The following is a 16,257-nucleotide window of genomic DNA, read 5'->3' as shown; positions in this document are numbered from 1 at the left end:
TTCAAATTAACCTGCAGAGACATGTTCTAATTGCTCTAATTTTTGAGTAAGAGGAAATCAGCCACTATAGCTGCATCATGGATTTTCTTCCCTTGAGAAAATCTGGCAAATCTATAAGTGCAAATGCTAACATAAATATTCAAGAAAAGCCAACAGATTTTTTTTCCAGTTTGTCTTGAGACTTACCATTGTTCAGGTATCATAGTTCACCTGAATATTGCTATTGATAGTACTGTTGACAGGCATCACTCAGCAGAACAGAATTTGTTCATTCCTCTATGGGAGGTTTTATTACTATATTTAATCTGGAACTGCTCTTAAAATGTGTTATCTTGGCACTGCCTGCCAATTTTTGAAACGTTTGAATACTCAGGCAGAGAAGTGATAGAGGAGAAAAGCAGAGTGAATTACATTTCTGGATGCTAACTTTGGAAGTTCTCCAGGGTCTCCTTTGAGCCTAGGTGCCTTTTTTTTTCTGGTGGAGGATGATCTCTGAATGCTGCACAAATCCGAAGAGCAGCATGATATGAGAGTGACTTACAGCTTGCTACTGCTCCCATAGTAGAAGTTCCCCTGAGTTCAGTGAGACAGGGTCACTTCCCCAGAGCCCAAGAATGAATCCCCAAACTCCCGACGAAGCCACATGTGCACATGGTTTTACATGTGATAACTTTGGAAGGAACACATCAATGCACAGGTTAACCTTTCCTGACACATGGTCAGAAACCAAACCACCAGGAGTCAACCATTTTAAAAAATATTTTGCCATTACTCATGTTTACAAGTCACACCAGCTCTGTGCCTCAATTTCCCTTTTAGTACAAGGGGAATAAAACTACTTACGTTATCTGCATTACGGCTCTGAGTTCTGATTATTTTTATTATACAGGGTCCACAAGTATGCTAGGTGACCCACAAGATGGACAAATTGCATAGGGTCCTTGCCCTAAGAACATACAATCTATTTTCTCTTCATTAATATGAAAGGTAGTATATAATGGGAATTGAAAATATTATTATTATAAAAAAATATTCACTCCAGGCAATTAAAAATTGTTCACATAACTTGTGTTGCACATGGTGTACAGATGCCTACGCCTACGAATATATGAATCATGATCCCTTAATTCACTTTACTGCACTAAACCCAAGGAGAGATTTATAGTTCAGTAAACAAAAAGCTCTTAGTCCACTTTTAATATCTAATAAAATAACATAGCAGGAAAACAGCGTGAGCTACTGGACAGGGCCCTAGGCTGGGAGTTTAAAACTTGGGCTGTATCCCAGTTCTACCAAAGACAATCTGCGTGACCATAGGCAAGTCACTTCACCTTTCCGTGCCTCAGTTTCCCAGTACATAAAATGGGGACAACGAGAGCTTTGTTAGTAGCGTTCTTGGAGGCTTCCAGATGGAAAAAGACTTTTAAAGAGCTAAGTATTACTATTAATAGGCTAAAGCGCCCAGTCTTGCCCATCTGCCCCAGCAGGAAATAAGCTATTGACGTGGGGCAGGACTGAACCCTAAGTTTAGATGAAACCTGTTTTCATGGAGCTATCAGTATTTCCATTTGCAAATTCATAGATTCAAATATTTACATTTTGTCATTGCAACGGTGCCTGGATCTTAAGCCAATCTTGTGCTATTAAAGCTGCCCAACGCTCAAAGGGAGCAGCTGACTCGCCCTCCTTAGTGTCCTTGAATTGGTTTCTGCAAGACAGGTCTTGCTTGTAAATACAGAGCAAAGCACAAAGCATTTATCCGCTAATTTAAAGCTTGACTCAACTCACCCCATAGCTATAGAAATCCTGCGTTTGAACTGCGTTCCCATCATTCCCTCAAGTTACTGCTGACAAGATATTATCATATTAAATGATCACAGTAAAATGCTTTCCTAGCGCAAAGAAGAGGTCTCTCTCAGTGAATATGCCATCGAGCCTTAATTGTGCCCCTCCACATAAAGACGGAGTCTCTGAATGCTCTGTATCTTCCATGAGAGCTATGTGGATGTAAACTGCAACAAACGAAAATGATAGCATTTCACACCTACTTTGAACTCATGTTGTACAGGTGCAGATGATGACAGAAGGTGCAAGGTGGTGACCAATCAGGCCCTGGCTCTCCAAACTTTCACTCTGGTCCCTTCTGAATATTCATTAGATGATGTCGTTTGCCATATATTTACTTATTATGATACTGTGACCGGGGTCCCAGTGAGGGCCAGCTACGATCACTCAGTTAGGGTGAACTGCAAAGAATAGGGCGGACGATCCCCAAAAAGCTGGTGGATATTCCAATAATTAGATTCGCCAAGCCAGCATTAAACAGCTTGTTTATTACCTTGCTTAGTTACTCAGAAGTCCAAACAACGCAGTTCCCTTAAAGTGACCCAGCCCCAAATCTCCATCCAGGTACCTATGACAAATACGATGATTTCTGAAAATCTTATTTCATCATATAAAATAAAAGGTTCTACCAATCCCAAAGGATCAGACACGTTACCTCCCAGGTTATTGAATATTCCAGATCTTACCCAAATACACGCTACAGCCAATTCTTATTAACTAAACTAAAATGTATTAAAAAACAAAAGAGAGCGAGAGGATGGTTAAAAGATCAATATGCGTACAGACATGAGTTCAATTCATTTAGATGCAGATTCATAGCAGAGATGGTGAGCTTTGTAGTTGTAAAGAGTTCTTTTAGAAATAGTTCATAGGTTTTAGTCCAATTCCAAATATCATACACAGGGTGTACCAGCATAACTCAGACCTCAGTCCTGCGACTCAAACTTCCCCTGATGAAGCCTAAACAGATCTGAAATAACAGAATCAGGACCCAAGGATCTTTTATAAAATTTCATGTTAAAGTTGGGATTTCTTCAGGGAACAAAAGGTAATTAGGATGACTTTGAAGGAGGTCCATCACTGGTACTTAGCTATAGAATTAACATAAGGCCATTTGCTTGCTCCTCCACCATTCACAGATGATTTGCTGTACATTTCAAAGGAGCGATGAATACCAAGATATGTGGTGTTTACAATTCATTTAAATGCTAGGCTGTTCTTTTGACCTCTGAATTATCAGAATACACCATAGACAGGGACTGTTGATTACATTGTTGACCCTACTCATACATATGTAAATACACAGAAACACAAACATTATCTCCCCACATGTCTTTTGAGGGTTATTTATTTTGCAGGATGTTTAACCCTTTCTAGCCATGCATCACAGATCTCTATTGATGCTTTTTTCTCTCATTTTATTTGAAAAATCAGATCAAATTACATTTCAAGAGAAAAGTAAAGTCCAAATCAGGAAAATAAAGCATTCAGAAACCCTATTAAAAATTAATTATTTGGAAAAAAAAATCTGATTCTAATATCTTCTCCCAGACAAAGAACTAGCACTGATGGATGGAAGCAAGCCCTTATTAATTTAAAATAATGCTACTGTATTTTATTTGATGTGATTAGAAAACTGGGCATATAATTTGTGAATACATCTGGCTTTTACAAATTTTTGTGATTTTGTTGTTGTAATTTTCAAGTTTTCAGATTGGTTTTAGTTTGATTTGAGGCATGCTTTGCCTCTAAGAAACCCTCAGATTGCTATTAACTGTTGAACTTGTTTCAGGGCCCCATTCACTCAGCATTACTACCGCAGTTGTCAGTTCAAAAGAATACACTTGTTTCTACTTTGCCTTTTATCTATTTCTCATTGTGGCATGTGATGTTTCATTCTCATTCAAAAATATATCTTGGGGCGGGGGTGAAGGAGGGGAGAAAGAGAGACATTGGTATCTGAAAATGTGGCACAGAAGCTTCAGCCCATGACTCTGGTTTGTTTAGAGTGTATTTGTCTGCTAGAGTTTCTTGGTGGGGGCTGAGGGAACAGTAGAATCCAACAAATAAATAGTGACTGAATTTTAAAAAGTGCAATATCAGTAATGCAACTCCCTCTAGTGGTCACAGAAAGATTAACATTTATAGGCTCCCTTGTTGCTCGACCTCTTTAAAAATGATTTGGAAATACTTGGAGTCAAGTCATATCCTGCTGTTACAGAACCAGGGAAATACACTGGAATTACCACCCTGTGAGCACCCTTTCTTGACTTTCAAGCTTTGCAGCTCTCTAGTCCTATGTACATCTTGGCTGTCATGTCTTCCTTCCCTCTCACATTTGTTCCAGGCACCTTTTACTCCCAGTTGCTCCCTTTTCACCCTCTTTTCACGTTCATCCTTGCACCTTCTTCTATGACAACCCTTATCCCTGGAAGATTTTCTGACTCTGCACATGGATGAATTTCAATCCCGGTGATTTATATCTGAACGGTTTCCTATGTGCCTCTGTAAATTATAATCTCTGTCTGTATACTGTCAGCGCTCAGCACAACAAGAATGAAAATACCCAAAGTCCTAATGACAGACCTTTGCTTTAATATATTCTACTCAGTTTAAAACAAGAACACACTCATATAGATCCATTTTATACATCATAGATCTGATGAGGGTGAATACACAGGACTTGTGTCCGGCTTCTTCTTTTTTTGTTCCCTCGCTATATTGCTTTCCATATTTAACTGCCCTAGTTAAATAACCATCCGTGCCCTACGAGAACTTATGTCAACGTTGTAATTTTTGGTTAAATACACGGTGGTCAGCCACAGATTTAAAATTAGCAAAGTAAAGTAAAGAGTGAGCTTTCCATATTTAATTCTGTGTCACATTATTGTAGGTCATGTAAAGCTAACTACTGGAAAACTTTAGAAAGATTTTTTTCCCCTGGATAAAGTGGCAAAAATCAAGTATTGTGCAGCCTAAGCAGCAAGTCTTAACTCCTGCAAACAGTTGTTACCATACAGCCTCCCATTAATTTCAGTGTGGCTAATGTTTGCAGGAATGAGTGCTAAGAAAGCAGAATAAACAGTCTCATCAGCTCTATTTTATTCTCTTTGCTAATGTAAAAAGGGAATTGAGGGAAACAATGAACAGTTACATTACATACTGTAGTCAATAGGACTCCTTTTGTTAATAATTTGAACTGGGCTTCCTTAACAAAAGATAACCACATGTCATGCCTGAGGGTATAAACTGATTGTCACAACTGATCCTTTCTTTTTGCTCAACACAACATTTCATGACTCGCTTAGCACTGTATACTTTTCCCCCCTTAATCTAAAATACCAGATATTGACCGCTGTCAGAACAGGATATTGGACTGGATGAACTGAGGGCTTGTCTACATCACAAAGTTGCAGCGCTGGTGAGGGGGTTACAGCGCTGCAACTTAGGAGGTGTACACATCTGCAGGGCATCACCAGCGCTGCAACTCCCTGTTTGCAGCGCTGGCCGTACTCCCGTTTTGTCTCGGGTGTAGAGGATCCAGCGCTGGTAATCAAGTGTAGACACTAACCAGCGCTTTTCTTGACCTCCGTGGAATAAGCAGGTATCGCAGCATACCTGAGGAAGCCTCTCTGGTAATCAAGCAGGTCTCCTTCCCCGGTTTGCTCTCGCGTTCCCCGAACCCCCGTGCAAGCAGGTCTCCTTCCCTGCGGTTTGCAGGGGGGTTCGGGGAACGCGAGAGCAAACCGCGGGGAAGCAGGTCTCCTTCCCTGGTTTGCTCTCGCGTTCCCCGAACCCCCGTGCAAGCAGGTCTCCTTCCCTGCGGTTTGCTCTCGCGTTCCCCGAACCCCCCTTGAAGCCGCCCAACAGCGCTGCAGTGTGGCCACATCTAACACCACTTGCAGCGCTGGTTGCTGTAAGTGTGGCCACTCTGCAGCGCTGGCCCTATACAGCTGTAACAACCAGCGCTGCAAAATTGTAGATGTAGACATACCCTGATGGTTTGATCCACTACACAAGACCCTATAAAAGCTCATTCAACGAGATCCTATTCTATACAGGTTCTTATACAGCACTTATCACTGTAGCATCTGAATGTAGAATCTGAAAAGTATTTTTGATGATCTACAAGTTTTCTTAAACAAGGTAGTACTTCAAAAGTGTGTATCATATCCCATCCCCCAGAGGCTAGACCTCACGGAGGTTAACACCCTTCTCTACCACTACCAGACAAGTTATCAGTAGTTGGTTCTTAGGATCAAGAGGTAGGGATCCATTCTGTAGGGGACTGCGGAAAACTGTGTCACGGCCTAGCTAGGGTATTTCCGCTTTCTCGGCGGCCTTGTGAAAAGCCCCTGCTTGCTAAGTGGCCGGTCATTGTAGGACACGGCATGCCAGTGATAACTTGCTTTTAACTGGTTAAAACTAGTTTGTATGGCCTTAGGCCAGAGGGCGTACACCACCCATGAACAGTCCCTGGCCTTTGGCAAAGGGGCAAACAGTCTGTAAAATGTCCCTTTTTGCATATGTATAAGTTGCTTTTGTATTGTGTCTATATAGCTGTATGCTCCCGGTCCCGTCTTTGGACTTCAACCCAGGCCTAGCTGAGCTTCGGTGCTGCGTTCCCCGCCAAAGTAACAGCAATGCCCAAAGTCCCCATTGCGAATGTGTCACTTTACCTTCATTAAAGCCAAATAACTCACAGTCTGTGTGGGCCTCGTTCTTGCAGAGCATCCAAGCACGTTACACATTCTTTGGTACAGAAGGGCACAGATTCAAACCCTGCTTCTGGCAATGACCCCACAGTAAGAAACAGGAAACCCCAGGCTTTGAAATGCCAAAGACAGGAGATAAAGTCACATGAATGTCATTTGTAATGTCATTTGCTTTTGAAACACAATATCCGAGACCAGAAACTTTTGACAGGTCAAAAAACTGCCAGCATTCATCCCCTCCAGACTGGGCTACTGCTGAGCAACATGGAAAGTCCAGCTTATGCAGGCTACAGCCATCCACCTCCCTAGTATGAAACTATACAGAGACTCATCGCTGAATCCTAGTTCACTCTGAGTGTCAGTTCAAGGCCCCAAGTTCTCACTGGGTTGAAACCTGGCCACTTCAGAGATTGCCTCTCCATTAACAACCCACCAAGACTGCTGTTATTCCAGAGGTAATGCAGCTGGCAGTGGTCAAATTTAAGCTCTTGAAAGACAGATGTAGGACATTTTTGGGCAAAGGCCTTTGACTATAAAACAGTGTTCCGGAGGAGCTAAGTCTGAGTGTGACCATTTTCAGATACATTAAAAGACTCACCTTTTTGCCACAGCTTTCTATGGCAGCTGAAGGTGAGGAAGACAGTAACAAAGCAGAAAGTACAAGAAGACAAATAGAAGAGACGTGAAGAGCAGGTGATCTTCTCAGTGCAATTGCTAATAACTTATATTCTATGTGGATGGATGCTAAGAAATACTGAAGACAGATAGATCTGGGACCTAGTGGAGAAATTTTGTGCCAAGTCTGTTGTAAGCTGAAACACCTTGGCTTATGTCACATATCTAGATCAACTGACTGAGCACAAACAGTTGTTTTTATAGCCTCTTTTATATTCTTAAGTAACACTAAAGAAAATCTAAAAACAGCCTTAAATTGGCTTAACATTAAATCCATGTTGTTTGAAAATTTCCCATGAAGAGTTTCCAGCTCTCTCTGTTTCCTCTCTTTAAAAAAATCTCTCTCTCTCAGGGTATGTCTTCACTGCAAAGTTAGCCTGGGTGATCAGCACCTGGGTCAGAGCACCTGGGTTATCCTACTACAAAACCTTTATATGTTACTTCATCCCCTCTGTTTCTGCACTCGGCCATGTGGGTCTGGGGGCATATAGCCTTTTTTTTGTGTGCTCTAGGCTTCTTTCCCAGTCAGTTGCAGGAGAACTTGTCGGTCCTTCAAGGGAGACTGTGGGAAGGCATGGGAGGACTATCAGAACTTGAGTGATATAGCCTACTTCTTCAGTGCAAAGTGGGCAGGTTCCAGCTTGAGTTAAGGCAAGACACAGGCTCTAACCTACAACTTCAGCTGGGTAGGCTAGCCCAGGCATCTCCGTACCCGCGGTATTTTTTGTGTGTGGACAGTAGAGGGGATCGGACTAAGTCCTGGTTCAGAGCCCAGGTTAACTCTGAAGTAAAAACATACCCTCAAACACTTGCCTGAATATAGTCTCATGCAGGGAGTCTCTGAGACTGCAGTCCTTTGTTTATCCCCATTCCAGGCATGACACAAATAAGTTCATGCTTCCTCATAACACACCTCCACCTGATCAAGAAGACCATCTCCATGGCCTGGTCAATCCTTGAACTGTGAACTGAGCTACACGAAACTTACCTCATTTAGTCTACCTAAAAGCGACTGGCTTAGGCAGAAAGATGATATACCCCATTACCAACCTCCATAGCCATCTTCTTCCTATCTCTTGTGGTTTGCCAAGATAACGGAGGTACATTTTCCCTGTCACTTTCCTTCCAATTTATCCTGTTGAGTTTCCTCTCAACTCATATGAGCTAAAAGGGAAAAATGTATTACACACCTTGACTTCAGATCTTGCAGAGTTCCCAGCTGAACTCATGTGGAAGCTTTGTGTTTTGTGTGCACGCTTGTTGTCGTATTCTGTGGTCCCTTTGTGGAAATGATAGGCTGCACTCTGCTTCTGTCTGAATCCATGAATTTCTCATTGACAGTAGCATGAAACACTCTTGCTTTATGTTTTTGTCTATGCATCATGGGCCAGCTTGTGCAAATTTGTATAGCTGCATCGACTTCAACAAGGCAGCGTTGATTTAGGTCAGCTGAGGAAGCTGACTCCTAACCTCTAAAACTGAGGAGTAAATTAGGCAAAGTAGAGAAGTAAGATAGGATTTACTGTTCTAATTTGAGATCTCCATGGCCCAGCACTGATTCAATGTTCTGATTTAATAATCTCTCTGAACTCTACATCTGACAGTCATGGCTGGGCTGACAGGCCTGAATATATTATTTTAAGGTCCGAAGTATTAATGTTCAAGGAAGGATATTTGATTTATAATTGTTTACCTTACAAATTGTCTACCTAATATGCAGGTTTATGGACATCAGTGAAGTAGAAGAATCAAGAGTCACCAGTCCAAGCCTGTAGGGAACATTTCATATTTCTAAGTAGTCAGCTCCCCATCAGCTCCCTCTTTGATCTTTATATTTATCTGCTCCAAATCTGACTTCACATCCAGATGATTATGCTTGTCAGTCACAAGCTATCTGCTTTGGGGCCATACAATAAAGCTACTGTGAAACAGCAAATGGAAAGAACAGAACACAAGAGTTTTCATGGCAAACACCTTCACATTCTCCCATTCCCTAATCTCTGGGTGATGGAAAGCTTTTTGGATTGACATTCTTACATAAGTCCATCTAGCCAGCATCCTGTCTTCGGCCAATGCCAGGTGATTCAGAGGAAATGAACAGAACAAGCAGCCATTGAGTTATCCTTCCCCTGTTGTCTGATAGTTTCTGCCTATCAGAGGCTAAGGATACCCAGTCATGGGGCTGCATCCCTGACCATCTTGGCTAACAGCCATTGATGGACCTATCCTCCTGGAACTTATCTGATTCTTTTTTGAACCTAGCTATACTTTTGGCCTTCACAATGTCCCCTGGCAATGAGTTCCACAGGTTGACTGTGTTTTGTGTGAAGAAGTACTTCCTTTTGCTTGTTTTTAACTTGCTGCCAATTAATTTCATACCTGCATCTTGTGGTATGTGAAGGAGTAAATAACAATTCGTTATTCACCTTCTCCACATCATTCATGATTTTATAGATCTCTATCATATCCCTCTTAGTCATCTCTTTTCCAAGCTGAAACTGTGCAATCTTTTTAATCTCTACTCATATGGAAGCTGTTCCATACCCTTAATGATTTTTGTTGCCCTTCTCTGTACCATTTCCGCTTCCACTATATCTTTTTTGAGATGGGGTGACCAGAACTTTACACAATATTCAAGGTGGGGGCGTCTAATAGATTTATATAGTGTCATTAAGATATTTTCTGTCTCACTATCTACTACCCCTTTACTAATGGTTCCTAACACTCTGCTGCTACACATTGAGAAGCTGTTTTCAGAGAACTATCCACAATGACCCCAAGATCTCTTTCTTATGCCGTGGACAGCAGGTAATATGAAGTGATACATGCAAACTGGTCTGTTGATCATTTATTCTGAGCTGGAAGTATACACAAAGTTCTGGGAAGTATATGCAAAGAAACACAACTGGCAAATCACGTCGGTAAAATCATTTAGGGAACAATCTAGTTCCCTCTGAAGCCAAGAGAAAAACTCCCATTGACTTCAGTGGGCTTTGGATAAGGCCCATAACACTCACCCCCTTTGTATCTATTGGAACAAATGCGAGTCAAGTGTTTTATAACAGCATGGGATCTGGTTTTGCATACTCTAAAACAATAGGTTGGCCAAATGTTTTGCAGAAATGAGTTAACATAGTGACTCAAGCTGAAAAGTCTGCAAAAACTGGTACAGAATCTTGGGAATTTAGAACCTCTTCTGGGGCCTTTGAGGGTTGATCCCCATTTTTCTTTCTGGAAAAGAACCCTTGGAATCTTGCAGCTTCTACTTAGTTAGCTCTGTGAAATGGGGCTACGCCAACTCTACTATCTATTTAATGTCTGACACATAGAGGTGGTTTGAAAATGGGTTGCTTCTATTTCCATGGAAAATCTTAATGGAAAAACTGAAAATCTCTGGCTGAAAATCCAAGGTTTCTGATGGGAAAATCAAAACAAAATATGTTTGAGTTGTAATTTGGCTGCAGCATGCCCCAACATTCCCCTTTGGGTTAAGCTCCTGGGCTAGACTTCCTGTCCCATGATGCACCATGGTCTTTCCTCTTCTGAGCTCCCACAGTGCATCATGGAAGATGTAATCCAGACAGGGAGCCTGTATTGGCAGTATTATATGTTCCAAGTTCAGTCTAAATACAATACCATGAATGTTGCAGTCACATTAATTTTTTCAGCAAAAGGTAATCAACAAGGTGTAAATGGTGAACACTGTATACTCTAAAATGGATATAAACAATAAAAATGAAATTTTCTTTAATAAATGGTTTTTGCCTTTGTAAATTTCAAGGGTGTTTCTCTTCTCAGTCTCCAAATGGATCTCTATAGCTTCCAGATCCCACTGAAAATAAAAAGCTTTGGTTTGGCTTTGCTGTGCACATTAATGCCTATTTCCTCGCACCTGTACCTTTTGCTTCAGCTTTCTGGTCACTTAAATGAACTAATGGGTGTTCTGTCATTTACAGTAAGAAATGAGGTGTTTGACTGTTTGGGGGACAGGTAAAGGATTATTGTAGCAAGTCTCTGAATGCAAAAAATTCCACATTGATGGTCTGAAACTGAAGAGGTGTAAATCAACAAAGATTTGTCCTTTTCACTTCATTTCCTGCACTGCAGTGAAATAACCATCGAGTACCCTTATGAACTGGCTAGTGCATATGTGCATCACTGCTCTATATGCCGTGGCATCAAATAAAGATTCTTCTGTAGCTCAAGTGGCCTAGACTCTTGAAAAAGGAGAACATAAGAACGGCCGTACCGGGTCAGACCAAAGGTCCATCTAGCCCAGTATCCTGTCTACCGACAGTGGCCAATGCCAGGTGCCCCAGAGGGAGTGAAGCTAACAGGCAATGATCAAGTGATCTCTCTTCTGCCATCCATCTCCATCCTCTGATGAACAGAGGCTAGGGACACCATTCTTTACCCTTCCTGGCTAAGAGCCATTTATGGACTTAGCCACCATGAATTTATCCAGTTCCCTTTTAAACATTGTTATAGACTTCAAGTTTTCTCCTGGCTTTCCTCCCATGTAGTTTCTAGTTACCAGGGCATGCAGCATGGAGACAAGCGTGAAGTTTCTGGCTGGTCCCACATTTGTTATAACGCTTTTTTGTTCACAATGCAGCTCCAACTGCTGCTAGAATTTCTGTTTCTGTAGAATTAGCCCCAATGCAATTCAGACCCCGTGCCCTCGAAGAGTTTCTCCGTAAATCCCAGTTTATAGAATGTACATCAGCGATTCCCCAGCACCAGAAAGTATACTGGAAAAGAGCTACTGAAGCCTACAATTTGTTATCCTTTGCAAAGCTGCTCTATAACTAGAATGAACTTGCCTTTTTCCGTTGCCAAATTTCCTGTTTCTGTATCCTGGGGCAGCTGTGGGCCCTGCAAAATTGGGTCAGAAACATAAAAGCTGTTTTCTTCAAGCTTTATTAATTTTCAAGTCATTTCCTGTTTTCCCACTGCAGCCAAAACCACCCCTTTGGCAGGTATTGAACTATGAAAACCCTTGATTCGAATCTGCGACCACTGAGTAAATGGCCTAGTAGCTGAAAGAAAAAGTGACCCAGAATGACAGCTACAAGGTTTCATTATTCTGCTTCAAAATGGCAATTTTGCTTTAGTGTGTGAACAAACCTTTCATGAAATCAGATCCACTCTACAGAGGTCTCTGTCTGACTTTTTGAATAATTTCTTATACAGAATCTCCCCTCCAACTAGGGTGACTAGGGACTGTCCCGACACTCACTGCTTTGTCTTACATTGGACTATTACCTCTCATCCCCTGTCCTGATTTTTCTGGTCACCTCCAACCCCTTAGAAAACTTCTTCAAAGTCATGAGCAGGGAGGTCTCTTCCCTTACACTGAATGCAACCTTTTGAAAAGGGAAATAAAACAGGTGTTCCATTATTTGGGCCTTGTTATTTATTTATTTATATAGTGCCTTCAGCTGGGATGGAGCCATGAAGTCAGATGCTTCAGAAATGGCCTCTGATTTTGGGTGTCTAGCTTGAGGCACCATGGTTCTGATTTACGGAGCTGCTGATCACCCACAGCTGCAAAGAAAGTCAGTGGCAGCTATGCATGGTCAGCTCCTCTAAAGATCAGGGTCTCAGGATGGGAACTCCCAAAACAGAGGCATGGGTCCACTTCAGATAATATTGACCTAAGAGCTTAGGACTTGACTCACAACTCGCATCCCTTTGTGCTAGTAGAAGCAGAGGGAAATCATCCCAGAGAGAAGGCAGGAGAGTGGCTCTGCTGCTATCATTCCCCGAGATTTCTGCACAAGCGAATTGAAGCTACACCTGGAGCTCCTCCCCTGGAAGCTAACCAAAGAGCACGTTTCCCAGATCTCATCGCCAAGCCTTCTCCATGGCTTCCTGGGTGGCACTGGGCCCTCAGCAGAGTAAGAATTATGGCTGCCTTGTGCAGCAGGGTCCCCTGTCCTTCAGAGGGACTTTGTATCACTGGGGTTTGAATTCTTTCCGTGGATATGAATCACACCATTAATATACAGCAAGGGATTATTTAATTCACCAGAGCAATACAGTCATCTCTAGGGCAACATATGCCAGCTGTAACAGCACAAATCAATGCCACCCAAGAGCTTACAACAGGGCGTTAAGAAAAAAAGCAGGCAATTAAACTTACAGGAGAATTTGCATACAAAGAAGGTACAGCAGGGCCAAATCATCTGTGGCAAGCCCAGTTAACACAGCAACAGATCCCTTGGCCGCACCCCTCCGTGATTGTGTGCAGGAAGCCCACACACCTCTGAGCTCCATGGGTGATGGCCAGATTCTGGCTGTCTGCACTGGCCCCTTTTTTCAGGCTCATCCCTTCCTGCACAGCAGACTCACTGTGATTCATCGGGGGTCAAGCCCTTCCCCATCTGCAGAGCTGGAAGCACCTAATTGAAAAATACGATCTGAAGTCTGGAATTTAAGCCCTGAATCTTTCCATTGACTTCAGTGGTCTTTGGATTAGATCCTTCTTGCAAAACCCCATGATTCAGAAGAAAAACAAATGATCCCAGATCTCATAATGCTTTTGTTGCTGAGACATTAAACTTTGCTGGATGATCTCTCTCCACCTCCAGCGTCTCTCACCCTCTGCTCTCACTAAATCAGAGAGACAGCCTGGCCTCCCAGGAGGCTGTGTAAATGACTGATAAGGTCAGAAGGAAAGAAGAGATTATGAAATGAAAACAAAAGAGCAGCTTGTGTTCAAGGCCCTGTCTCCCTCCTCCCCTAAAGCATTGTGATTAAAACCTCACAGAGCGGCCCTGTGCAACACCAGGCAGTTTTAAAGGGTGACTCACCCACTCACAGCCTGGTACATGCCAGTCTGAAGAATCTGACTGGTAAGACTTTAGGTGAGTCTTCTTAGTAAGGCTTCTAGGTATGGGACAGCCCTGGCACTCATCTGTAAGGATCCAGGTGCCAGTTCAGAAAACATTTACACACATGCCTAAGGGCATGGCTACGCTTGCAGATGTAGAGTGCTTTGAGTTAAACCAGTAGGGAAAGCGCTGCAGTCGGTCCACACTGACAGCTGCAAGCGCACTGGCATGGTCACATTTGCAGCACTAGCAGCAGCATTGGGAGTGGTGCATTATGGGCAGCTATCCCAGCATGCAATGTGCTTTTCAAGTGGTGGGGTGAGGTGGAGTTTGACAGGGAGTGTGTAAGTGGGGGGAGAGAAAGTAGGTTTTTGGGGGGCTGAGATCACGTCAGCATGCCGTCTTGTAAGTTCAGACAGCAGCAGACCTCCCCCTATCCCCCTCCTCTTCCCTCTCTCACACACAGCATTCCACACTAATGGTTGCTTTGTCTCAGAGCAGATAAGCAGCTGGCTGTCAAAAACAGAGCTTTCAAAGGGCATATCCGCATTCCTGCAGTGATTCAAAACAATGACAAGAGTGGCCACTTGACTTAAGGGGATTATGGGACGTTTCTGGAGGCCAATCAGAGCGCAGTAATGCAACACCCCATTCACACGGGTGCTGCAGCAAACGTTATTCTACTCGCCGAGGTGGATTACCAAGAGCACTCTAGCCGTGGAGTCAGAGCACTCTACGTGCCTTGCCAGTGTGGACATGGAGTGAGCTAATGGGCACGGGGCTCCTTTATTGCGCACTAACTCGCAAGTGTAGCCAAGCCCATAGTCCATCCCTATTCGGCAAAGCACTTACGCACATGCTTAAATTTAAGCATGTGTTTACGTTCCATGAAATCAAGTAAAGCTAAGTTAAGCACATGGTTAAGTGCTTTGCTGAATAGGGTTGAAGTGTAGAATTGGGGCCTGATTTAGGGATGAACTGAAGTCTCTTGCTCCATTAACAAAACATTATTTCTCTCTCTCTCTCTTTTTTTACAAAATATATTGGCTAGACTAGTAGAACAACAATATGTGGCGAGATATATTTTCACAAAGAGCTCTGACTTCAGTGGAATTACACTAGGGAGGAATTTAGCCCATTATCTAGTTTCAAATTTCCTATCCCTTATCCTAGGTGCATGCCCATACATAAGGAGATTCCCCTTCTGAAGGTTATTCTTTAACACTGTGATTTTAAATAAAATTTTTGCGGGTTTGTGGTTTTGGTTTTTCTTTTCATTCACAGGGTCATAAAATGGCCCCAAATTTCCTTCATTTACATATTTCTTAGGGACCTCTCCTTCCGTTTTTGCCCTTGGATGTAAATGAACAATTTTCATAAACATTATGAAAGGGAGCCATGCACATGCACCAAAGAAAAGACAGAGACTAGAGAAATCATTTGTCATAACAACTGGATGGGTCTCACTAGCTAGTGCTAGCTGAAGTGGCAGCTAAAGGCAGTATACTCCATTGGTTAGTACAGAGCATTAGAACTTGAAAGAGCTAGGTTCTTTTCCCAGCTGTGTGACTGATTTGCTATATTTCCTTGGGCAAGTTCCTTTCCTTTTTATTGTGCTTGGAAGCTGACTTTATAAAATTATTGATAGACCGGTAGATAGAATCCTCTAAAGCCTTTTTCTAGTGAGGAACTGACTGACTTACTGGTCAGAAGAAATTGGTATATATCATAATAGGCTTAGACAAAAATGATCAGAAGTAGCCACTGATCTTTGGAAGCCTTTTGAAAGCCCAACTTGGAACACTTTCTGTTCTATCAAATAGAATTAAATGAACTTTAAAGAATAAAGTTATTTAATCCAGCAAACTACATGCCCTCCTTCAAAACAATTCTCATTCTGAAGCCAACAAGAGATACATCCATGCATATGTGGACAAATTTGACTCTAAACATGCAAAGTTCTCAGGGTACCTGAAAATAGGTTCACTGATCAAGGGGGAAAACAGGGCTAATGTCCTGGAAGGACCCTGACATTTCCATTTGTTTTTGTTCCAAATCAGAACAAAACCAAAACATTTCAAATTCTTCCAGGTAACATTTTCAAATATTTTTGTCTCGAGTCAGTCAAAACATCCAATTTTGACTTTTTAAATGAGATATTAAATGTTATACAATAATAGAAAATA

General features: G+C 42.2%; 1 protein-coding gene across 1 annotated transcript in view; it reads right to left on the bottom strand.

Annotated features, from left to right (window-relative positions):
* The window catches only part of LRRC38 (leucine rich repeat containing 38), a 69,213-nt gene that overhangs the window by 48,058 nt on the left and 4,898 nt on the right, over positions 1 to 16,257 (bottom strand). The gene's annotated exons all lie outside the window — the stretch shown is intronic.

The sequence above is a fragment of the Gopherus evgoodei genome, chromosome 18 (genome assembly GCF_007399415.2).
Source record: "Gopherus evgoodei ecotype Sinaloan lineage chromosome 18, rGopEvg1_v1.p, whole genome shotgun sequence".
NCBI classification, from domain to species: domain Eukaryota; kingdom Metazoa; phylum Chordata; order Testudines; family Testudinidae; genus Gopherus; species Gopherus evgoodei.
The sequence above is the reverse complement of the archived record's forward strand: the minus strand, read 5'-3'. Positions and strand labels throughout refer to the sequence as shown.